The sequence below is a fragment of the Anomaloglossus baeobatrachus genome, unplaced genomic scaffold (genome assembly GCF_048569485.1).
Source record: "Anomaloglossus baeobatrachus isolate aAnoBae1 unplaced genomic scaffold, aAnoBae1.hap1 Scaffold_213, whole genome shotgun sequence".
NCBI classification, from domain to species: domain Eukaryota; kingdom Metazoa; phylum Chordata; class Amphibia; order Anura; family Aromobatidae; genus Anomaloglossus; species Anomaloglossus baeobatrachus.
In genome coordinates this window covers 295,453-317,689 of record NW_027441983.1, presented here as the reverse complement: position 1 = coordinate 317,689, position 22,237 = coordinate 295,453, and the positions used below count along the sequence as shown (strand labels likewise).

At 46.7% G+C, this 22,237-nt stretch overlaps 17 non-coding genes across 17 annotated transcripts; all 17 read right to left on the bottom strand.

The window, feature by feature from the left end:
- Window positions 1–726: 726 nt before the first annotated feature.
- Window positions 727–917, bottom strand: LOC142261201 (U2 spliceosomal RNA). The gene has a single exon (XR_012728948.1). It is a non-coding gene; the product is annotated as a U2 spliceosomal RNA (small nuclear RNA).
- Window positions 918–2,034: 1,117 nt separating this feature from the next.
- Window positions 2,035–2,225, bottom strand: LOC142261200 (U2 spliceosomal RNA). Its single transcript, XR_012728947.1, has one exon. It is a non-coding gene; the product is annotated as a U2 spliceosomal RNA (small nuclear RNA).
- A 1,117-nt stretch (window positions 2,226–3,342) lies between these two features.
- On the bottom strand, window positions 3,343–3,532 carry LOC142261294 (U2 spliceosomal RNA). Its single transcript, XR_012729032.1, has one exon. It is a non-coding gene; the product is annotated as a U2 spliceosomal RNA (small nuclear RNA).
- Window positions 3,533–4,649: 1,117 nt separating this feature from the next.
- Window positions 4,650–4,840, bottom strand: LOC142261199 (U2 spliceosomal RNA). The gene has a single exon (XR_012728946.1). It is a non-coding gene; the product is annotated as a U2 spliceosomal RNA (small nuclear RNA).
- Window positions 4,841–5,957: 1,117 nt separating this feature from the next.
- On the bottom strand, window positions 5,958–6,148 carry LOC142261197 (U2 spliceosomal RNA). Its single transcript, XR_012728945.1, has one exon. It is a non-coding gene; the product is annotated as a U2 spliceosomal RNA (small nuclear RNA).
- A 1,117-nt stretch (window positions 6,149–7,265) lies between these two features.
- LOC142261196 (U2 spliceosomal RNA) lies at window positions 7,266–7,456 on the bottom strand. Its single transcript, XR_012728944.1, has one exon. It is a non-coding gene; the product is annotated as a U2 spliceosomal RNA (small nuclear RNA).
- Window positions 7,457–8,573: 1,117 nt separating this feature from the next.
- On the bottom strand, window positions 8,574–8,764 carry LOC142261195 (U2 spliceosomal RNA). The gene has a single exon (XR_012728943.1). It is a non-coding gene; the product is annotated as a U2 spliceosomal RNA (small nuclear RNA).
- A 1,117-nt stretch (window positions 8,765–9,881) lies between these two features.
- On the bottom strand, window positions 9,882–10,072 carry LOC142261194 (U2 spliceosomal RNA). Its single transcript, XR_012728942.1, has one exon. It is a non-coding gene; the product is annotated as a U2 spliceosomal RNA (small nuclear RNA).
- A 1,117-nt stretch (window positions 10,073–11,189) lies between these two features.
- LOC142261192 (U2 spliceosomal RNA) lies at window positions 11,190–11,380 on the bottom strand. Its single transcript, XR_012728940.1, has one exon. It is a non-coding gene; the product is annotated as a U2 spliceosomal RNA (small nuclear RNA).
- A 1,117-nt stretch (window positions 11,381–12,497) lies between these two features.
- LOC142261191 (U2 spliceosomal RNA) lies at window positions 12,498–12,688 on the bottom strand. The gene has a single exon (XR_012728939.1). It is a non-coding gene; the product is annotated as a U2 spliceosomal RNA (small nuclear RNA).
- Window positions 12,689–13,805: 1,117 nt separating this feature from the next.
- On the bottom strand, window positions 13,806–13,996 carry LOC142261275 (U2 spliceosomal RNA). Its single transcript, XR_012729015.1, has one exon. It is a non-coding gene; the product is annotated as a U2 spliceosomal RNA (small nuclear RNA).
- A 1,117-nt stretch (window positions 13,997–15,113) lies between these two features.
- LOC142261190 (U2 spliceosomal RNA) lies at window positions 15,114–15,304 on the bottom strand. The gene has a single exon (XR_012728938.1). It is a non-coding gene; the product is annotated as a U2 spliceosomal RNA (small nuclear RNA).
- A 1,117-nt stretch (window positions 15,305–16,421) lies between these two features.
- On the bottom strand, window positions 16,422–16,612 carry LOC142261189 (U2 spliceosomal RNA). Its single transcript, XR_012728937.1, has one exon. It is a non-coding gene; the product is annotated as a U2 spliceosomal RNA (small nuclear RNA).
- Window positions 16,613–17,729: 1,117 nt separating this feature from the next.
- Window positions 17,730–17,920, bottom strand: LOC142261188 (U2 spliceosomal RNA). The gene has a single exon (XR_012728936.1). It is a non-coding gene; the product is annotated as a U2 spliceosomal RNA (small nuclear RNA).
- Window positions 17,921–19,037: 1,117 nt separating this feature from the next.
- Window positions 19,038–19,228, bottom strand: LOC142261186 (U2 spliceosomal RNA). The gene has a single exon (XR_012728935.1). It is a non-coding gene; the product is annotated as a U2 spliceosomal RNA (small nuclear RNA).
- A 1,117-nt stretch (window positions 19,229–20,345) lies between these two features.
- Window positions 20,346–20,536, bottom strand: LOC142261185 (U2 spliceosomal RNA). The gene has a single exon (XR_012728934.1). It is a non-coding gene; the product is annotated as a U2 spliceosomal RNA (small nuclear RNA).
- A 1,117-nt stretch (window positions 20,537–21,653) lies between these two features.
- LOC142261184 (U2 spliceosomal RNA) lies at window positions 21,654–21,844 on the bottom strand. Its single transcript, XR_012728933.1, has one exon. It is a non-coding gene; the product is annotated as a U2 spliceosomal RNA (small nuclear RNA).
- Window positions 21,845–22,237: the final 393 nt, after the last annotated feature.

Below are 22,237 nucleotides of genomic sequence, written 5' to 3'. Positions count from 1 at the left end.
TGCCCTCTGTACCTTTCTCACCACCCGCTTCCCTTCTCCTGTCATCCCCCTACCACCCGGGAAAAAAAGAGATTGCCCCCTCCTTCCACTAGCCCACCCTCCCACCCAAAGAACAACTTCTTCTGCGCAGCTTGTTTTCTAGGCAGCAGCGCTATTGTGATGTCATCGGGGGGCATTGTGACAAGCCGCCAGTGTTCCGTCTCTTCATGTTGTGCACTGTTCAAACCGAAAATACATCAACAGGCAGGCTACAGAAAAGCTTACTAACAAAGGTTAGAGAGGGGCTTTCTCAGAGGGCTTTTTACAGTTTGTCTATTCCCAATTAGCCGGTTTAGTATACTTAATGAAAGTACTAATTCTTTCATAGGCCGCCCATTCTTAGTATTTGACGTTCAGGTAACAACAGGTAACTTTATTTGGAGTGGAAGCAGAGAGATAACACCAGATGCCAATTGTAGATCCTCTCACACATGTGGTCACTGCAGCATCTGACTCCACTTTGTCCAAAAGGGATCTATTCCATTCAATTACACATGATCTAGATTAGACTGACAACAAGATACTGCACGGGACATAGCAGAGTTGGTGAAGTTGAGTGGTGATGAGTTTGCTATTTGGATGAATAAAGCAAGTAAAAAGTGTGTTAGATAAAAATTCATTTCAATTCGCTAATCGGGCTAATATGAATCAGGTGAATCGAGTTCTGCTTTTGGAAACTGGGTTAAGAAGGGGTGCACCGTTCCTGGAGGTACTGCAATACCAGGTCAATGCGTGGAGTGGACAGAGCAAGCTCTTTTTCCATCTCCCTGTTCTAAAAATCCATTTAATATATGGTCCCCAGATAGGGGACGTATCAGATATTAAACTGATAAGAACAGATACTACACTTGATCTTAGCCAAAAGGCCGAGAAGCGATAACCAGAATTGGTTTGGGCCTCGAGTGGCACCCTGGCCTATGCCGGACACATCTTAGGGAGAGAGAGCGAGAGGGAGACAAACCCACGCCTACACAAGACATTTTGTCACCCAAGCCAACCCTTGAAAAGGCTGCTTTGCAGAGCAAAAACAAGAAGAATGGTGCGTTTTGCAGCCGCCGCCCACTGCAATGAATCTGAATAACTCCTCCTTTAGGGCGCAAGAAACTCCCCTCCCCCTTGCAGTCTTTCCAATTCACGATACAAAAAGACGGACAGGACAGGTTGCCTGACTTTCCGTCACTGCCACCCTTTGCCATCCTTACCCGTAGAAAGCCCTTTCATCATCCCCAAACCCTAATCTTTTCCCTTTCCTTCCCAGCCCCCAAACCCTGCCCTCTGTACCTTTCTCACCACCCGCTTCCCTTCTCCTGTCATCCCCCTACCACCCGGGAAAAAAAGAGATTGCCCCCTCCTTCCACTAGCCCACCCTCCCACCCAAAGAACAACTTCTTCTGCGCAGCTTGTTTTCTAGGCAGCAGCGCTATTGTGATGTCATCGGGGGGCATTGTGACAAGCCGCCAGTGTTCCGTCTCTTCATGTTGTGCACTGTTCAAACCGAAAATACATCAACAGGCAGGCTACAGAAAAGCTTACTAACAAAGGTTAGAGAGGGGCTTTCTCAGAGGGCTTTTTACAGTTTGTCTATTCCCAATTAGCCGGTTTAGTATACTTAATGAAAGTACTAATTCTTTCATAGGCCGCCCATTCTTAGTATTTGACGTTCAGGTAACAACAGGTAACTTTATTTGGAGTGGAAGCAGAGAGATAACACCAGATGCCAATTGTAGATCCTCTCACACCTGTGGTCACTGCAGCATCTGACTCCACTTTGTCCAAAAGGGATCTATTCCATTCAATTACACATGATCTAGATTAGACTGACAACAAGATACTGCACGGGACATAGCAGAGTTGGTGAAGTTGAGTGGTGATGAGTTTGCTATTTGGATGAATAAAGCAAGTAAAAAGTGTGTTAGATAAAAATTCATTTCAATTCGCTAATCGGGCTAATATGAATCAGGTGAATCGAGTTCTGCTTTTGGAAACTGGGTTAAGAAGGGGTGCACCGTTCCTGGAGGTACTGCAATACCAGGTCAATGCGTGGAGTGGACAGAGCAAGCTCTTTTTCCATCTCCCTGTTCTAAAAATCCATTTAATATATGGTCCCCAGATAGGGGACGTATCAGATATTAAACTGATAAGAACAGATACTACACTTGATCTTAGCCAAAAGGCCGAGAAGCGATAACCAGAATTGGTTTGGGCCTCGAGTGGCACCCTGGCCTATGCCGGACACATCTTAGGGAGAGAGAGCGAGAGGGAGACAAACCCACGCCTACACAAGACATTTTGTCACCCAAGCCAACCCTTGAAAAGGCTGCTTTGCAGAGCAAAAACAAGAAGAATGGTGCGTTTTGCAGCCGCCGCCCACTGCAATGAATCTGAATAACTCCTCCTTTAGGGCGCAAGCAACTCCCCTCCCCCTTGCAGTCTTTCCAATTCACGATACAAAAAGACGGACAGGACAGGTTGCCTGACTTTCCGTCACTGCCACCCTTTGCCATCCTTACCCGTAGAAAGCCCTTTCATCATCCCCAAACCCTAATCTTTTCCCTTTCCTTCCCAGCCCCCAAACCCTGCCCTCTGTACCTTTCTCACCACCCGCTTCCCTTCTCCTGTCATCCCCCTACCACCCGGGAAAAAAAGAGATTGCCCCCTCCTTCCACTAGCCCACCCTCCCACCCAAAGAACAACTTCTTCTGCGCAGCTTGTTTTCTAGGCAGCAGCGCTATTGTGATGTCATCGGGGGGCATTGTGACAAGCCGCCAGTGTTCCGTCTCTTCATGTTGTGCACTGTTCAAACCGAAAATACATCAACAGGCAGGCTACAGAAAAGCTTACTAACAAAGGTTAGAGAGGGGCTTTCTCAGAGGGCTTTTTACAGTTTGTCTATTCCCAATTAGCCGGTTTAGTATACTTAATGAAAGTACTAATTCTTTCATAGGCCGCCCATTCTTAGTATTTGACGTTCAGGTAACAACAGGTAACTTTATTTGGAGTGGAAGCAGAGAGATAACACCAGATGCCAATTGTAGATCCTCTCACACCTGTGGTCACTGCAGCATCTGACTCCACTTTGTCCAAAAGGGATCTATTCCATTCAATTACACATGATCTAGATTAGACTGACAACAAGATACTGCACGGGACATAGCAGAGTTGGTGAAGTTGAGTGGTGATGAGTTTGCTATTTGGATGAATAAAGCAAGTAAAAAGTGTGTTAGATAAAAATTCATTTCAATTCGCTAATCGGGCTAATATGAATCAGGTGAATCGAGTTCTGCTTTTGGAAACTGGGTTAAGAAGGGGTGCACCGTTCCTGGAGGTACTGCAATACCAGGTCAAGCGTGGAGTGGACAGAGCAAGCTCTTTTTCCATCTCCCTGTTCTAAAAATCCATTTAATATATGGTCCCCAGATAGGGGACGTATCAGATATTAAACTGATAAGAACAGATACTACACTTGATCTTAGCCAAAAGGCCGAGAAGCGATAACCAGAATTGGTTTGGGCCTCGAGTGGCACCCTGGCCTATGCCGGACACATCTTAGGGAGAGAGAGCGAGAGGGAGACAAACCCACGCCTACACAAGACATTTTGTCACCCAAGCCAACCCTTGAAAAGGCTGCTTTGCAGAGCAAAAACAAGAAGAATGGTGCGTTTTGCAGCCGCCGCCCACTGCAATGAATCTGAATAACTCCTCCTTTAGGGCGCAAGCAACTCCCCTCCCCCTTGCAGTCTTTCCAATTCACGATACAAAAAGACGGACAGGACAGGTTGCCTGACTTTCCGTCACTGCCACCCTTTGCCATCCTTACCCGTAGAAAGCCCTTTCATCATCCCCAAACCCTAATCTTTTCCCTTTCCTTCCCAGCCCCCAAACCCTGCCCTCTGTACCTTTCTCACCACCCGCTTCCCTTCTCCTGTCATCCCCCTACCACCCGGGAAAAAAAGAGATTGCCCCCTCCTTCCACTAGCCCACCCTCCCACCCAAAGAACAACTTCTTCTGCGCAGCTTGTTTTCTAGGCAGCAGCGCTATTGTGATGTCATCGGGGGGCATTGTGACAAGCCGCCAGTGTTCCGTCTCTTCATGTTGTGCACTGTTCAAACCGAAAATACATCAACAGGCAGGCTACAGAAAAGCTTACTAACAAAGGTTAGAGAGGGGCTTTCTCAGAGGGCTTTTTACAGTTTGTCTATTCCCAATTAGCCGGTTTAGTATACTTAATGAAAGTACTAATTCTTTCATAGGCCGCCCATTCTTAGTATTTGACGTTCAGGTAACAACAGGTAACTTTATTTGGAGTGGAAGCAGAGAGATAACACCAGATGCCAATTGTAGATCCTCTCACACCTGTGGTCACTGCAGCATCTGACTCCACTTTGTCCAAAAGGGATCTATTCCATTCAATTACACATGATCTAGATTAGACTGACAACAAGATACTGCACGGGACATAGCAGAGTTGGTGAAGTTGAGTGGTGATGAGTTTGCTATTTGGATGAATAAAGCAAGTAAAAAGTGTGTTAGATAAAAATTCATTTCAATTCGCTAATCGGGCTAATATGAATCAGGTGAATCGAGTTCTGCTTTTGGAAACTGGGTTAAGAAGGGGTGCACCGTTCCTGGAGGTACTGCAATACCAGGTCAATGCGTGGAGTGGACAGAGCAAGCTCTTTTTCCATCTCCCTGTTCTAAAAATCCATTTAATATATGGTCCCCAGATAGGGGACGTATCAGATATTAAACTGATAAGAACAGATACTACACTTGATCTTAGCCAAAAGGCCGAGAAGCGATAACCAGAATTGGTTTGGGCCTCGAGTGGCACCCTGGCCTATGCCGGACACATCTTAGGGAGAGAGAGCGAGAGGGAGACAAACCCACGCCTACACAAGACATTTTGTCACCCAAGCCAACCCTTGAAAAGGCTGCTTTGCAGAGCAAAAACAAGAAGAATGGTGCGTTTTGCAGCCGCCGCCCACTGCAATGAATCTGAATAACTCCTCCTTTAGGGCGCAAGCAACTCCCCTCCCCCTTGCAGTCTTTCCAATTCACGATACAAAAAGACGGACAGGACAGGTTGCCTGACTTTCCGTCACTGCCACCCTTTGCCATCCTTACCCGTAGAAAGCCCTTTCATCATCCCCAAACCCAAATCTTTTCCCTTTCCTTCCCAGCCCCCAAACCCTGCCCTCTGTACCTTTCTCACCACCCGCTTCCCTTCTCCTGTCATCCCCCTACCACCCGGGAAAAAAAGAGATTGCCCCCTCCTTCCACTAGCCCACCCTCCCACCCAAAGAACAACTTCTTCTGCGCAGCTTGTTTTCTAGGCAGCAGCGCTATTGTGATGTCATCGGGGGGCATTGTGACAAGCCGCCAGTGTTCCGTCTCTTCATGTTGTGCACTGTTCAAACCGAAAATACATCAACAGGCAGGCTACAGAAAAGCTTACTAACAAAGGTTAGAGAGGGGCTTTCTCAGAGGGCTTTTTACAGTTTGTCTATTCCCAATTAGCCGGTTTAGTATACTTAATGAAAGTACTAATTCTTTCATAGGCCGCCCATTCTTAGTATTTGACGTTCAGGTAACAACAGGTAACTTTATTTGGAGTGGAAGCAGAGAGATAACACCAGATGCCAATTGTAGATCCTCTCACACCTGTGGTCACTGCAGCATCTGACTCCACTTTGTCCAAAAGGGATCTATTCCATTCAATTACACATGATCTAGATTAGACTGACAACAAGATACTGCACGGGACATAGCAGAGTTGGTGAAGTTGAGTGGTGATGAGTTTGCTATTTGGATGAATAAAGCAAGTAAAAAGTGTGTTAGATAAAAATTCATTTCAATTCGCTAATCGGGCTAATATGAATCAGGTGAATCGAGTTCTGCTTTTGGAAACTGGGTTAAGAAGGGGTGCACCGTTCCTGGAGGTACTGCAATACCAGGTCAATGCGTGGAGTGGACAGAGCAAGCTCTTTTTCCATCTCCCTGTTCTAAAAATCCATTTAATATATGGTCCCCAGATAGGGGACGTATCAGATATTAAACTGATAAGAACAGATACTACACTTGATCTTAGCCAAAAGGCCGAGAAGCGATAACCAGAATTGGTTTGGGCCTCGAGTGGCACCCTGGCCTATGCCGGACACATCTTAGGGAGAGAGAGCGAGAGGGAGACAAACCCACGCCTACACAAGACATTTTGTCACCCAAGCCAACCCTTGAAAAGGCTGCTTTGCAGAGCAAAAACAAGAAGAATGGTGCGTTTTGCAGCCGCCGCCCACTGCAATGAATCTGAATAACTCCTCCTTTAGGGCGCAAGCAACTCCCCTCCCCCTTGCAGTCTTTCCAATTCACGATACAAAAAGACGGACAGGACAGGTTGCCTGACTTTCCGTCACTGCCACCCTTTGCCATCCTTACCCGTAGAAAGCCCTTTCATCATCCCCAAACCCTAATCTTTTCCCTTTCCTTCCCAGCCCCCAAACCCTGCCCTCTGTACCTTTCTCACCACCCGCTTCCCTTCTCCTGTCATCCCCCTACCACCCGGGAAAAAAAGAGATTGCCCCCTCCTTCCACTAGCCCACCCTCCCACCCAAAGAACAACTTCTTCTGCGCAGCTTGTTTTCTAGGCAGCAGCGCTATTGTGATGTCATCGGGGGGCATTGTGACAAGCCGCCAGTGTTCCGTCTCTTCATGTTGTGCACTGTTCAAACCGAAAATACATCAACAGGCAGGCTACAGAAAAGCTTACTAACAAAGGTTAGAGAGGGGCTTTCTCAGAGGGCTTTTTACAGTTTGTCTATTCCCAATTAGCCGGTTTAGTATACTTAATGAAAGTACTAATTCTTTCATAGGCCGCCCATTCTTAGTATTTGACGTTCAGGTAACAACAGGTAACTTTATTTGGAGTGGAAGCAGAGAGATAACACCAGATGCCAATTGTAGATCCTCTCACACCTGTGGTCACTGCAGCATCTGACTCCACTTTGTCCAAAAGGGATCTATTCCATTCAATTACACATGATCTAGATTAGACTGACAACAAGATACTGCATGGGACATAGCAGAGTTGGTGAAGTTGAGTGGTGATGAGTTTGCTATTTGGATGAATAAAGCAAGTAAAAAGTGTGTTAGATAAAAATTCATTTCAATTCGCTAATCGGGCTAATATGAATCAGGTGAATCGAGTTCTGCTTTTGGAAACTGGGTTAAGAAGGGGTGCACCGTTCCTGGAGGTACTGCAATACCAGGTCAATGCGTGGAGTGGACAGAGCAAGCTCTTTTTCCATCTCCCTGTTCTAAAAATCCATTTAATATATGGTCCCCAGATAGGGGACGTATCAGATATTAAACTGATAAGAACAGATACTACACTTGATCTTAGCCAAAAGGCCGAGAAGCGATAACCAGAATTGGTTTGGGCCTCGAGTGGCACCCTGGCCTATGCCGGACACATCTTAGGGAGAGAGAGCGAGAGGGAGACAAACCCACGCCTACACAAGACATTTTGTCACCCAAGCCAACCCTTGAAAAGGCTGCTTTGCAGAGCAAAAACAAGAAGAATGGTGCGTTTTGCAGCCGCCGCCCACTGCAATGAATCTGAATAACTCCTCCTTTAGGGCGCAAGCAACTCCCCTCCCCCTTGCAGTCTTTCCAATTCACGATACAAAAAGACGGACAGGACAGGTTGCCTGACTTTCCGTCACTGCCACCCTTTGCCATCCTTACCCGTAGAAAGCCCTTTCATCATCCCCAAACCCTAATCTTTTCCCTTTCCTTCCCAGCCCCCAAACCCTGCCCTCTGTACCTTTCTCACCACCCGCTTCCCTTCTCCTGTCATCCCCCTACCACCCGGGAAAAAAAGAGATTGCCCCCTCCTTCCACTAGCCCACCCTCCCACCCAAAGAACAACTTCTTCTGCGCAGCTTGTTTTCTAGGCAGCAGCGCTATTGTGATGTCATCGGGGGGCATTGTGACAAGCCGCCAGTGTTCCGTCTCTTCATGTTGTGCACTGTTCAAACCGAAAATACATCAACAGGCAGGCTACAGAAAAGCTTACTAACAAAGGTTAGAGAGGGGCTTTCTCAGAGGGCTTTTTACAGTTTGTCTATTCCCAATTAGCCGGTTTAGTATACTTAATGAAAGTACTAATTCTTTCATAGGCCGCCCATTCTTAGTATTTGACGTTCAGGTAACAACAGGTAACTTTATTTGGAGTGGAAGCAGAGAGATAACACCAGATGCCAATTGTAGATCCTCTCACACCTGTGGTCACTGCAGCATCTGACTCCACTTTGTCCAAAAGGGATCTATTCCATTCAATTACACATGATCTAGATTAGACTGACAACAAGATACTGCACGGGACATAGCAGAGTTGGTGAAGTTGAGTGGTGATGAGTTTGCTATTTGGATGAATAAAGCAAGTAAAAAGTGTGTTAGATAAAAATTCATTTCAATTCGCTAATCGGGCTAATATGAATCAGGTGAATCGAGTTCTGCTTTTGGAAACTGGGTTAAGAAGGGGTGCACCGTTCCTGGAGGTACTGCAATACCAGGTCAATGCGTGGAGTGGACAGAGCAAGCTCTTTTTCCATCTCCCTGTTCTAAAAATCCATTTAATATATGGTCCCCAGATAGGGGACGTATCAGATATTAAACTGATAAGAACAGATACTACACTTGATCTTAGCCAAAAGGCCGAGAAGCGATAACCAGAATTGGTTTGGGCCTCGAGTGGCACCCTGGCCTATGCCGGACACATCTTAGGGAGAGAGAGCGAGAGGGAGACAAACCCACGCCTACACAAGACATTTTGTCACCCAAGCCAACCCTTGAAAAGGCTGCTTTGCAGAGCAAAAACAAGAAGAATGGTGCGTTTTGCAGCCGCCGCCCACTGCAATGAATCTGAATAACTCCTCCTTTAGGGCGCAAGCAACTCCCCTCCCCCTTGCAGTCTTTCCAATTCACGATACAAAAAGACGGACAGGACAGGTTGCCTGACTTTCCGTCACTGCCACCCTTTGCCATCCTTACCCGTAGAAAGCCCTTTCATCATCCCCAAACCCTAATCTTTTCCCTTTCCTTCCCAGCCCCCAAACCCTGCCCTCTGTACCTTTCTCACCACCCGCTTCCCTTCTCCTGTCATCCCCCTACCACCCGGGAAAAAAAGAGATTGCCCCCTCCTTCCACTAGCCCACCCTCCCACCCAAAGAACAACTTCTTCTGCGCAGCTTGTTTTCTAGGCAGCAGCGCTATTGTGATGTCATCGGGGGGCATTGTGACAAGCCGCCAGTGTTCCGTCTCTTCATGTTGTGCACTGTTCAAACCGAAAATACATCAACAGGCAGGCTACAGAAAAGCTTACTAACAAAGGTTAGAGAGGGGCTTTCTCAGAGGGCTTTTTACAGTTTGTCTATTCCCAATTAGCCGGTTTAGTATACTTAATGAAAGTACTAATTCTTTCATAGGCCGCCCATTCTTAGTATTTGACGTTCAGGTAACAACAGGTAACTTTATTTGGAGTGGAAGCAGAGAGATAACACCAGATGCCAATTGTAGATCCTCTCACACCTGTGGTCACTGCAGCATCTGACTCCACTTTGTCCAAAAGGGATCTATTCCATTCAATTACACATGATCTAGATTAGACTGACAACAAGATACTGCACGGGACATAGCAGAGTTGGTGAAGTTGAGTGGTGATGAGTTTGCTATTTGGATGAATAAAGCAAGTAAAAAGTGTGTTAGATAAAAATTCATTTCAATTCGCTAATCGGGCTAATATGAATCAGGTGAATCGAGTTCTGCTTTTGGAAACTGGGTTAAGAAGGGGTGCACCGTTCCTGGAGGTACTGCAATACCAGGTCAATGCGTGGAGTGGACAGAGCAAGCTCTTTTTCCATCTCCCTGTTCTAAAAATCCATTTAATATATGGTCCCCAGATAGGGGACGTATCAGATATTAAACTGATAAGAACAGATACTACACTTGATCTTAGCCAAAAGGCCGAGAAGCGATAACCAGAATTGGTTTGGGCCTCGAGTGGCACCCTGGCCTATGCCGGACACATCTTAGGGAGAGAGAGCGAGAGGGAGACAAACCCACGCCTACACAAGACATTTTGTCACCCAAGCCAACCCTTGAAAAGGCTGCTTTGCAGAGCAAAAACAAGAAGAATGGTGCGTTTTGCAGCCGCCGCCCACTGCAATGAATCTGAATAACTCCTCCTTTAGGGCGCAAGCAACTCCCCTCCCCCTTGCAGTCTTTCCAATTCACGATACAAAAAGACGGACAGGACAGGTTGCCTGACTTTCCGTCACTGCCACCCTTTGCCATCCTTACCCGTAGAAAGCCCTTTCATCATCCCCAAACCCTAATCTTTTCCCTTTCCTTCCCAGCCCCCAAACCCTGCCCTCTGTACCTTTCTCACCACCCGCTTCCCTTCTCCTGTCATCCCCCTACCACCCGGGAAAAAAAGAGATTGCCCCCTCCTTCCACTAGCCCACCCTCCCACCCAAAGAACAACTTCTTCTGCGCAGCTTGTTTTCTAGGCAGCAGCGCTATTGTGATGTCATCGGGGGGCATTGTGACAAGCCGCCAGTGTTCCGTCTCTTCATGTTGTGCACTGTTCAAACCGAAAATACATCAACAGGCAGGCTACAGAAAAGCTTACTAACAAAGGTTAGAGAGGGGCTTTCTCAGAGGGCTTTTTACAGTTTGTCTATTCCCAATTAGCCGGTTTAGTATACTTAATGAAAGTACTAATTCTTTCATAGGCCGCCCATTCTTAGTATTTGACGTTCAGGTAACAACAGGTAACTTTATTTGGAGTGGAAGCAGAGAGATAACACCAGATGCCAATTGTAGATCCTCTCACACCTGTGGTCACTGCAGCATCTGACTCCACTTTGTCCAAAAGGGATCTATTCCATTCAATTACACATGATCTAGATTAGACTGACAACAAGATACTGCACGGGACATAGCAGAGTTGGTGAAGTTGAGTGGTGATGAGTTTGCTATTTGGATGAATAAAGCAAGTAAAAAGTGTGTTAGATAAAAATTCATTTCAATTCGCTAATCGGGCTAATATGAATCAGGTGAATCGAGTTCTGCTTTTGGAAACTGGGTTAAGAAGGGGTGCACCGTTCCTGGAGGTACTGCAATACCAGGTCAATGCGTGGAGTGGACAGAGCAAGCTCTTTTTCCATCTCCCTGTTCTAAAAATCCATTTAATATATGGTCCCCAGATAGGGGACGTATCAGATATTAAACTGATAAGAACAGATACTACACTTGATCTTAGCCAAAAGGCCGAGAAGCGATAACCAGAATTGGTTTGGGCCTCGAGTGGCACCCTGGCCTATGCCGGACACATCTTAGGGAGAGAGAGCGAGAGGGAGACAAACCCACGCCTACACAAGACATTTTGTCACCCAAGCCAACCCTTGAAAAGGCTGCTTTGCAGAGCAAAAACAAGAAGAATGGTGCGTTTTGCAGCCGCCGCCCACTGCAATGAATCTGAATAACTCCTCCTTTAGGGCGCAAGCAACTCCCCTCCCCCTTGCAGTCTTTCCAATTCACGATACAAAAAGACGGACAGGACAGGTTGCCTGACTTTCCGTCACTGCCACCCTTTGCCATCCTTACCCGTAGAAAGCCCTTTCATCATCCCCAAACCCTAATCTTTTCCCTTTCCTTCCCAGCCCCCAAACCCTGCCCTCTGTACCTTTCTCACCACCCGCTTCCCTTCTCCTGTCATCCCCCTACCACCCGGGAAAAAAAGAGATTGCCCCCTCCTTCCACTAGCCCACCCTCCCACCCAAAGAACAACTTCTTCTGCGCAGCTTGTTTTCTAGGCAGCAGCGCTATTGTGATGTCATCGGGGGGCATTGTGACAAGCCGCCAGTGTTCCGTCTCTTCATGTTGTGCACTGTTCAAACCGAAAATACATCAACAGGCAGGCTACAGAAAAGCTTACTAACAAAGGTTAGAGAGGGGCTTTCTCAGAGGGCTTTTTACAGTTTGTCTATTCCCAATTAGCCGGTTTAGTATACTTAATGAAAGTACTAATTCTTTCATAGGCCGCCCATTCTTAGTATTTGACGTTCAGGTAACAACAGGTAACTTTATTTGGAGTGGAAGCAGAGAGATAACACCAGATGCCAATTGTAGATCCTCTCACACCTGTGGTCACTGCAGCATCTGACTCCACTTTGTCCAAAAGGGATCTATTCCATTCAATTACACATGATCTAGATTAGACTGACAACAAGATACTGCACGGGACATAGCAGAGTTGGTGAAGTTGAGTGGTGATGAGTTTGCTATTTGGATGAATAAAGCAAGTAAAAAGTGTGTTAGATAAAAATTCATTTCAATTCGCTAATCGGGCTAATATGAATCAGGTGAATCGAGTTCTGCTTTTGGAAACTGGGTTAAGAAGGGGTGCACCGTTCCTGGAGGTACTGCAATACCAGGTCAATGCGTGGAGTGGACAGAGCAAGCTCTTTTTCCATCTCCCTGTTCTAAAAATCCATTTAATATATGGTCCCCAGATAGGGGACGTATCAGATATTAAACTGATAAGAACAGATACTACACTTGATCTTAGCCAAAAGGCCGAGAAGCGATAACCAGAATTGGTTTGGGCCTCGAGTGGCACCCTGGCCTATGCCGGACACATCTTAGGGAGAGAGAGCGAGAGGGAGACAAACCCACGCCTACACAAGACATTTTGTCACCCAAGCCAACCCTTGAAAAGGCTGCTTTGCAGAGCAAAAACAAGAAGAATGGTGCGTTTTGCAGCCGCCGCCCACTGCAATGAATCTGAATAACTCCTCCTTTAGGGCGCAAGCAACTCCCCTCCCCCTTGCAGTCTTTCCAATTCACGATACAAAAAGACGGACAGGACAGGTTGCCTGACTTTCCGTCACTGCCACCCTTTGCCATCCTTACCCGTAGAAAGCCCTTTCATCATCCCCAAACCCTAATCTTTTCCCTTTCCTTCCCAGCCCCCAAACCCTGCCCTCTGTACCTTTCTCACCACCCGCTTCCCTTCTCCTGTCATCCCCCTACCACCCGGGAAAAAAAGAGATTGCCCCCTCCTTCCACTAGCCCACCCTCCCACCCAAAGAACAACTTCTTCTGCGCAGCTTGTTTTCTAGGCAGCAGCGCTATTGTGATGTCATCGGGGGGCATTGTGACAAGCCGCCAGTGTTCCGTCTCTTCATGTTGTGCACTGTTCAAACCGAAAATACATCAACAGGCAGGCTACAGAAAAGCTTACTAACAAAGGTTAGAGAGGGGCTTTCTCAGAGGGCTTTTTACAGTTTGTCTATTCCCAATTAGCCGGTTTAGTATACTTAATGAAAGTACTAATTCTTTCATAGGCCGCCCATTCTTAGTATTTGACGTTCAGGTAACAACAGGTAACTTTATTTGGAGTGGAAGCAGAGAGATAACACCAGATGCCAATTGTAGATCCTCTCACACCTGTGGTCACTGCAGCATCTGACTCCACTTTGTCCAAAAGGGATCTATTCCATTCAATTACACATGATCTAGATTAGACTGACAACAAGATACTGCACGGGACATAGCAGAGTTGGTGAAGTTGAGTGGTGATGAGTTTGCTATTTGGATGAATAAAGCAAGTAAAAAGTGTGTTAGATAAAAATTCATTTCAATTCGCTAATCGGGCTAATATGAATCAGGTGAATCGAGTTCTGCTTTTGGAAACTGGGTTAAGAAGGGGTGCACCGTTCCTGGAAGTACTGCAATACCAGGTCAATGCGTGGAGTGGACAGAGCAAGCTCTTTTTCCATCTCCCTGTTCTAAAAATCCATTTAATATATGGTCCCCAGATAGGGGACGTATCAGATATTAAACTGATAAGAACAGATACTACACTTGATCTTAGCCAAAAGGCCGAGAAGCGATAACCAGAATTGGTTTGGGCCTCGAGTGGCACCCTGGCCTATGCCGGACACATCTTAGGGAGAGAGAGCGAGAGGGAGACAAACCCACGCCTACACAAGACATTTTGTCACCCAAGCCAACCCTTGAAAAGGCTGCTTTGCAGAGCAAAAACAAGAAGAATGGTGCGTTTTGCAGCCGCCGCCCACTGCAATGAATCTGAATAACTCCTCCTTTAGGGCGCAAGCAACTCCCCTCCCCCTTGCAGTCTTTCCAATTCACGATACAAAAAGACGGACAGGACAGGTTGCCTGACTTTCCGTCACTGCCACCCTTTGCCATCCTTACCCGTAGAAAGCCCTTTCATCATCCCCAAACCCTAATCTTTTCCCTTTCCTTCCCAGCCCCCAAACCCTGCCCTCTGTACCTTTCTCACCACCCGCTTCCCTTCTCCTGTCATCCCCCTACCACCCGGGAAAAAAAGAGATTGCCCCCTCCTTCCACTAGCCCACCCTCCCACCCAAAGAACAACTTCTTCTGCGCAGCTTGTTTTCTAGGCAGCAGCGCTATTGTGATGTCATCGGGGGGCATTGTGACAAGCCGCCAGTGTTCCGTCTCTTCATGTTGTGCACTGTTCAAACCGAAAATACATCAACAGGCAGGCTACAGAAAAGCTTACTAACAAAGGTTAGAGAGGGGCTTTCTCAGAGGGCTTTTTACAGTTTGTCTATTCCCAATTAGCCGGTTTAGTATACTTAATGAAAGTACTAATTCTTTCATAGGCCGCCCATTCTTAGTATTTGACGTTCAGGTAACAACAGGTAACTTTATTTGGAGTGGAAGCAGAGAGATAACACCAGATGCCAATTGTAGATCCTCTCACACCTGTGGTCACTGCAGCATCTGACTCCACTTTGTCCAAAAGGGATCTATTCCATTCAATTACACATGATCTAGATTAGACTGACAACAAGATACTGCACGGGACATAGCAGAGTTGGTGAAGTTGAGTGGTGATGAGTTTGCTATTTGGATGAATAAAGCAAGTAAAAAGTGTGTTAGATAAAAATTCATTTCAATTCGCTAATCGGGCTAATATGAATCAGGTGAATCGAGTTCTGCTTTTGGAAACTGGGTTAAGAAGGGGTGCACCGTTCCTGGAGGTACTGCAATACCAGGTCAATGCGTGGAGTGGACAGAGCAAGCTCTTTTTCCATCTCCCTGTTCTAAAAATCCATTTAATATATGGTCCCCAGATAGGGGACGTATCAGATATTAAACTGATAAGAACAGATACTACACTTGATCTTAGCCAAAAGGCCGAGAAGCGATAACCAGAATTGGTTTGGGCCTCGAGTGGCACCCTGGCCTATGCCGGACACATCTTAGGGAGAGAGAGCGAGAGGGAGACAAACCCACGCCTACACAAGACATTTTGTCACCCAAGCCAACCCTTGAAAAGGCTGCTTTGCAGAGCAAAAACAAGAAGAATGGTGCGTTTTGCAGCCGCCGCCCACTGCAATGAATCTGAATAACTCCTCCTTTAGGGCGCAAGCAACTCCCCTCCCCCTTGCAGTCTTTCCAATTCACGATACAAAAAGACGGACAGGACAGGTTGCCTGACTTTCCGTCACTGCCACCCTTTGCCATCCTTACCCGTAGAAAGCCCTTTCATCATCCCCAAACCCTAATCTTTTCCCTTTCCTTCCCAGCCCCCAAACCCTGCCCTCTGTACCTTTCTCACCACCCGCTTCCCTTCTCCTGTCATCCCCCTACCACCCGGGAAAAAAAGAGATTGCCCCCTCCTTCCACTAGCCCACCCTCCCACCCAAAGAACAACTTCTTCTGCGCAGCTTGTTTTCTAGGCAGCAGCGCTATTGTGATGTCATCGGGGGGCATTGTGACAAGCCGCCAGTGTTCCGTCTCTTCATGTTGTGCACTGTTCAAACCGAAAATACATCAACAGGCAGGCTACAGAAAAGCTTACTAACAAAGGTTAGAGAGGGGCTTTCTCAGAGGGCTTTTTACAGTTTGTCTATTCCCAATTAGCCGGTTTAGTATACTTAATGAAAGTACTAATTCTTTCATAGGCCGCCCATTCTTAGTATTTGACGTTCAGGTAACAACAGGTAACTTTATTTGGAGTGGAAGCAGAGAGATAACACCAGATGCCAATTGTAGATCCTCTCACACCTGTGGTCACTGCAGCATCTGACTCCACTTTGTCCAAAAGGGATCTATTCCATTCAATTACACATGATCTAGATTAGACTGACAACAAGATACTGCACGGGACATAGCAGAGTTGGTGAAGTTGAGTGGTGATGAGTTTGCTATTTGGATGAATAAAGCAAGTAAAAAGTGTGTTAGATAAAAATTCATTTCAATTCGCTAATCGGGCTAATATGAATCAGGTGAATCGAGTTCTGCTTTTGGAAACTGGGTTAAGAAGGGGTGCACCGTTCCTGGAGGTACTGCAATACCAGGTCAATGCGTGGAGTGGACAGAGCAAGCTCTTTTTCCATCTCCCTGTTCTAAAAATCCATTTAATATATGGTCCCCAGATAGGGGACGTATCAGATATTAAACTGATAAGAACAGATACTACACTTGATCTTAGCCAAAAGGCCGAGAAGCGATAACCAGAATTGGTTTGGGCCTCGAGTGGCACCCTGGCCTATGCCGGACACATCTTAGGGAGAGAGAGCGAGAGGGAGACAAACCCACGCCTACACAAGACATTTTGTCACCCAAGCCAACCCTTGAAAAGGCTGCTTTGCAGAGCAAAAACAAGAAGAATGGTGCGTTTTGCAGCCGCCGCCCACTGCAATGAATCTGAATAACTCCTCCTTTAGGGCGCAAGCAACTCCCCTCCCCCTTGCAGTCTTTCCAATTCACGATACAAAAAGACGGACAGGACAGGTTGCCTGACTTTCCGTCACTGCCACCCTTTGCCATCCTTACCCGTAGAAAGCCCTTTCATCATCCCCAAACCCTAATCTTTTCCCTTTCCTTCCCAGCCCCCAAACCCTGCCCTCTGTACCTTTCTCACCACCCGCTTCCCTTCTCCTGTCATCCCCCTACCACCCGGGAAAAAAAGAGATTGCCCCCTCCTTCCACTAGCCCACCCTCCCACCCAAAGAACAACTTCTTCTGCGCAGCTTGTTTTCTAGGCAGCAGCGCTATTGTGATGTCATCGGGGGGCATTGTGACAAGCCGCCAGTGTTCCGTCTCTTCATGTTGTGCACTGTTCAAACCGAAAATACATCAACAGGCAGGCTACAGAAAAGCTTACTAACAAAGGTTAGAGAGGGGCTTTCTCAGAGGGCTTTTTACAGTTTGTCTATTCCCAATTAGCCGGTTTAGTATACTTAATGAAAGTACTAATTCTTTCATAGGCCGCCCATTCTTAGTATTTGACGTTCAGGTAACAACAGGTAACTTTATTTGGAGTGGAAGCAGAGAGATAACACCAGATGCCAATTGTAGATCCTCTCACACCTGTGGTCACTGCAGCATCTGACTCCACTTTGTCCAAAAGGGATCTATTCCATTCAATTACACATGATCTAGATTAGACTGACAACAAGATACTGCACGGGACATAGCAGAGTTGGTGAAGTTGAGTGGTGATGAGTTTGCTATTTGGATGAATAAAGCAAGAAAAAAGTGTGTTAGATAAAAATTCATTTCAATTCGCTAATCGGGCTAATATGAATCAGGTGAATCGAGTTCTGCTTTTGGAAACTGGGTTAAGAAGGGGTGCACCGTTCCTGGAGGTACTGCAATACCAGGTCAATGCGTGGAGTGGACAGAGCAAGCTCTTTTTCCATCTCCCTGTTCTAAAAATCCATTTAATATATGGTCCCCAGATAGGGGACGTATCAGATATTAAACTGATAAGAACAGATACTACACTTGATCTTAGCCAAAAGGCCGAGAAGCGATAACCAGAATTGGTTTGGGCCTCGAGTGGCACCCTGGCCTATGCCGGACACATCTTAGGGAGAGAGAGCGAGAGGGAGACAAACCCACGCCTACACAAGACATTTTGTCACCCAAGCCAACCCTTGAAAAGGCTGCTTTGCAGAGCAAAAACAAGAAGAATGGTGCGTTTTGCAGCCGCCGCCCACTGCAATGAATCTGAATAACTCCTCCTTTAGGGCGCAAGCAACTCCCCTCCCCCTTGCAGTCTTTCCAATTCACGATACAAAAAGACGGACAGGACAGGTTGCCTGACTTTCCGTCACTGCCACCCTTTGCCATCCTTACCCGTAGAAAGCCCTTTCATCATCCCCAAACCCTAATCTTTTCCCTTTCCTTCCCAGCCCCCAAACCCTGCCCTCTGTACCTTTCTCACCACCCGCTTCCCTTCTCCTGTCATCCCCCTACCACCCGGGAAAAAAAGAGATTGCCCCCTCCTTCCACTAGCCCACCCTCCCACCCAAAGAACAACTTCTTCTGCGCAGCTTGTTTTCTAGGCAGCAGCGCTATTGTGATGTCATCGGGGGGCATTGTGACAAGCCGCCAGTGTTCCGTCTCTTCATGTTGTGCACTGTTCAAACCGAAAATACATCAACAGGCAGGCTACAGAAAAGCTTACTAACAAAGGTTAGAGAGGGGCTTTCTCAGAGGGCTTTTTACAGTTTGTCTATTCCCAATTAGCCGGTTTAGTATACTTAATGAAAGTACTAATTCTTTCATAGGCCGCCCATTCTTAGTATTTGACGTTCAGGTAACAACAGGTAACTTTATTTGGAGTGGAAGCAGAGAGATAACACCAGATGCCAATTGTAGATCCTCTCACACCTGTGGTCACTGCAGCATCTGACTCCACTTTGTCCAAAAGGGATCTATTCCATTCAATTACACATGATCTAGATTAGACTGACAACAAGATACTGCACGGGACATAGCAGAGTTGGTGAAGTTGAGTGGTGATGAGTTTGCTATTTGGATGAATAAAGCAAGTAAAAAGTGTGTTAGATAAAAATTCATTTCAATTCGCTAATCGGGCTAATATGAATCAGGTGAATCGAGTTCTGCTTTTGGAAACTGGGTTAAGAAGGGGTGCACCGTTCCTGGAGGTACTGCAATACCAGGTCAATGCGTGGAGTGGACAGAGCAAGCTCTTTTTCCATCTCCCTGTTCTAAAAATCCATTTAATATATGGTCCCCAGATAGGGGACGTATCAGATATTAAACTGATAAGAACAGATACTACACTTGATCTTAGCCAAAAGGCCGAGAAGCGATAACCAGAATTGGTTTGGGCCTCGAGTGGCACCCTGGCCTATGCCGGACACATCTTAGGGAGAGAGAGCGAGAGGGAGACAAACCCACGCCTACACAAGACATTTTGTCACCCAAGCCAACCCTTGAAAAGGCTGCTTTGCAGAGCAAAAACAAGAAGAATGGTGCGTTTTGCAGCCGCCGCCCACTGCAATGAATCTGAATAACTCCTCCTTTAGGGCGCAAGCAACTCCCCTCCCCCTTGCAGTCTTTCCAATTCACGATACAAAAAGACGGACAGGACAGGTTGCCTGACTTTCCGTCACTGCCACCCTTTGCCATCCTTACCCGTAGAAAGCCCTTTCATCATCCCCAAACCCTAATCTTTTCCCTTTCCTTCCCAGCCCCCAAACCCTGCCCTCTGTACCTTTCTCACCACCCGCTTCCCTTCTCCTGTCATCCCCCTACCACCCGGGAAAAAAAGAGATTGCCCCCTCCTTCCACTAGCCCACCCTCCCACCCAAAGAACAACTTCTTCTGCGCAGCTTGTTTTCTAGGCAGCAGCGCTATTGTGATGTCATCGGGGGGCATTGTGACAAGCCGCCAGTGTTCCGTCTCTTCATGTTGTGCACTGTTCAAACCGAAAATACATCAACAGGCAGGCTACAGAAAAGCTTACTAACAAAGGTTAGAGAGGGGCTTTCTCAGAGGGCTTTTTACAGTTTGTCTATTCCCAATTAGCCGGTTTAGTATACTTAATGAAAGTACTAATTCTTTCATAGGCCGCCCATTCTTAGTATTTGACGTTCAGGTAACAACAGGTAACTTTATTTGGAGTGGAAGCAGAGAGATAACACCAGATGCCAATTGTAGATCCTCTCACACCTGTGGTCACTGCAGCATCTGACTCCACTTTGTCCAAAAGGGATCTATTCCATTCAATTACACATGATCTAGATTAGACTGACAACAAGATACTGCACGGGACATAGCAGAGTTGGTGAAGTTGAGTGGTGATGAGTTTGCTATTTGGATGAATAAAGCAAGTAAAAAGTGTGTTAGATAAAAATTCATTTCAATTCGCTAATCGGGCTAATATGAATCAGGTGAATCGAGTTCTGCTTTTGGAAACTGGGTTAAGAAGGGGTGCACCGTTCCTGGAGGTACTGCAATACCAGGTCAATGCGTGGAGTGGACAGAGCAAGCTCTTTTTCCATCTCCCTGTTCTAAAAATCCATTTAATATATGGTCCCCAGATAGGGGACGTATCAGATATTAAACTGATAAGAACAGATACTACACTTGATCTTAGCCAAAAGGCCGAGAAGCGATAACCAGAATTGGTTTGGGCCTCGAGTGGCACCCTGGCCTATGCCGGACACATCTTAGGGAGAGAGAGCGAGAGGGAGACAAAGCCACGCCTACACAAGACATTTTGTCACCCAAGCCAACCCTTGAAAAGGCTGCTTTGCAGAGCAAAAACAAGAAGAATGGTGCGTTTTGCAGCCGCCGCCCACTGCAATGAATCTGAATAACTCCTCCTTTAGGGCGCAAGCAACTCCCCTCCCCCTTGCAGTCTTTCCAATTCACGATACAAAAAGACGGACAGGACAGGTTGCCTGACTTTCCGTCACTGCCACCCTTTGCCATCCTTACCCGTAGAAAGCCCTTTCATCATCCCCAAACCCTAATCTTTTCCCTTTCCTTCCCAGCCCCCAAACCCTGCCCTCTGTACCTTTCTCACCACCCGCTTCCCTTCTCCTGTCATCCCCCTACCACCCGGGAAAAAAAGAGATTGCCCCCTCCTTCCACTAGCCCACCCTCCCACCCAAAGAACAACTTCTTCTGCGCAGCTTGTTTTCTAGGCAGCAGCGCTATTGTGATGTCATCGGGGGGCATTGTGACAAGCCGCCAGTGTTCCGTCTCTTCATGTTGTGCACTGTTCAAACCGAAAATACATCAACAGGCAGGCTACAGAAAAGCTTACTAACAAAGGTTAGAGAGGGGCTTTCTCAGAGGGCTTTTTACAGTTTGTCTATTCCCAATTAGCCGGTTTAGTATACTTAATGAAAGTACTAATTCTTTCATAGGCCGCCCATTCTTAGTATTTGACGTTCAGGTAACAACAGGTAACTTTATTTGGAGTGGAAGCAGAGAGATAACACCAGATGCCAATTGTAGATCCTCTCACACCTGTGGTCACTGCAGCATCTGACTCCACTTTGTCCAAAAGGGATCTATTCCATTCAATTACACATGATCTAGATTAGACTGACAACAAGATACTGCACGGGACATAGCAGAGTTGGTGAAGTTGAGTGGTGATGAGTTTGCTATTTGGATGAATAAAGCAAGTAAAAAGTGTGTTAGATAAAAATTCATTTCAATTCGCTAAACGGGCTAATATGAATCAGGTGAATCGAGTTCTGCTTTTGGAAACTGGGTTAAGAAGGGGTGCACCGTTCCTGGAGGTACTGCAATACCAGGTCAATGCGTGGAGTGGACAGAGCAAGCTCTTTTTCCATCTCCCTGTTCTAAAAATCCATTTAATATATGGTCCCCAGATAGGGGACGTATCAGATATTAAACTGATAAGAACAGATACTACACTTGATCTTAGCCAAAAGGCCGAGAAGCGATAACCAGAATTGGTTTGGGCCTCGAGTGGCACCCTGGCCTATGCCGGACACATCTTAGGGAGAGAGAGCGAGAGGGAGACAAACCCACGCCTACACAAGACATTTTGTCACCCAAGCCAACCCTTGAAAAGGCTGCTTTGCAGAGCAAAAACAAGAAGAATGGTGCGTTTTGCAGCCGCCGCCCACTGCAATGAATCTGAATAACTCCTCCTTTAGGGCGCAAGCAACTCCCCTCCCCCTTGCAGTCTTTCCAATTCACGATACAAAAAGACGGACAGGACAGGTTGCCTGACTTTCCGTCACTGCCACCCTTTGCCATCCTTACCCGTAGAAAGCCCTTTCATCATCCCCAAACCCTAATCTTTTCCCTTTCCTTCCCAGCCCCCAAACCCTG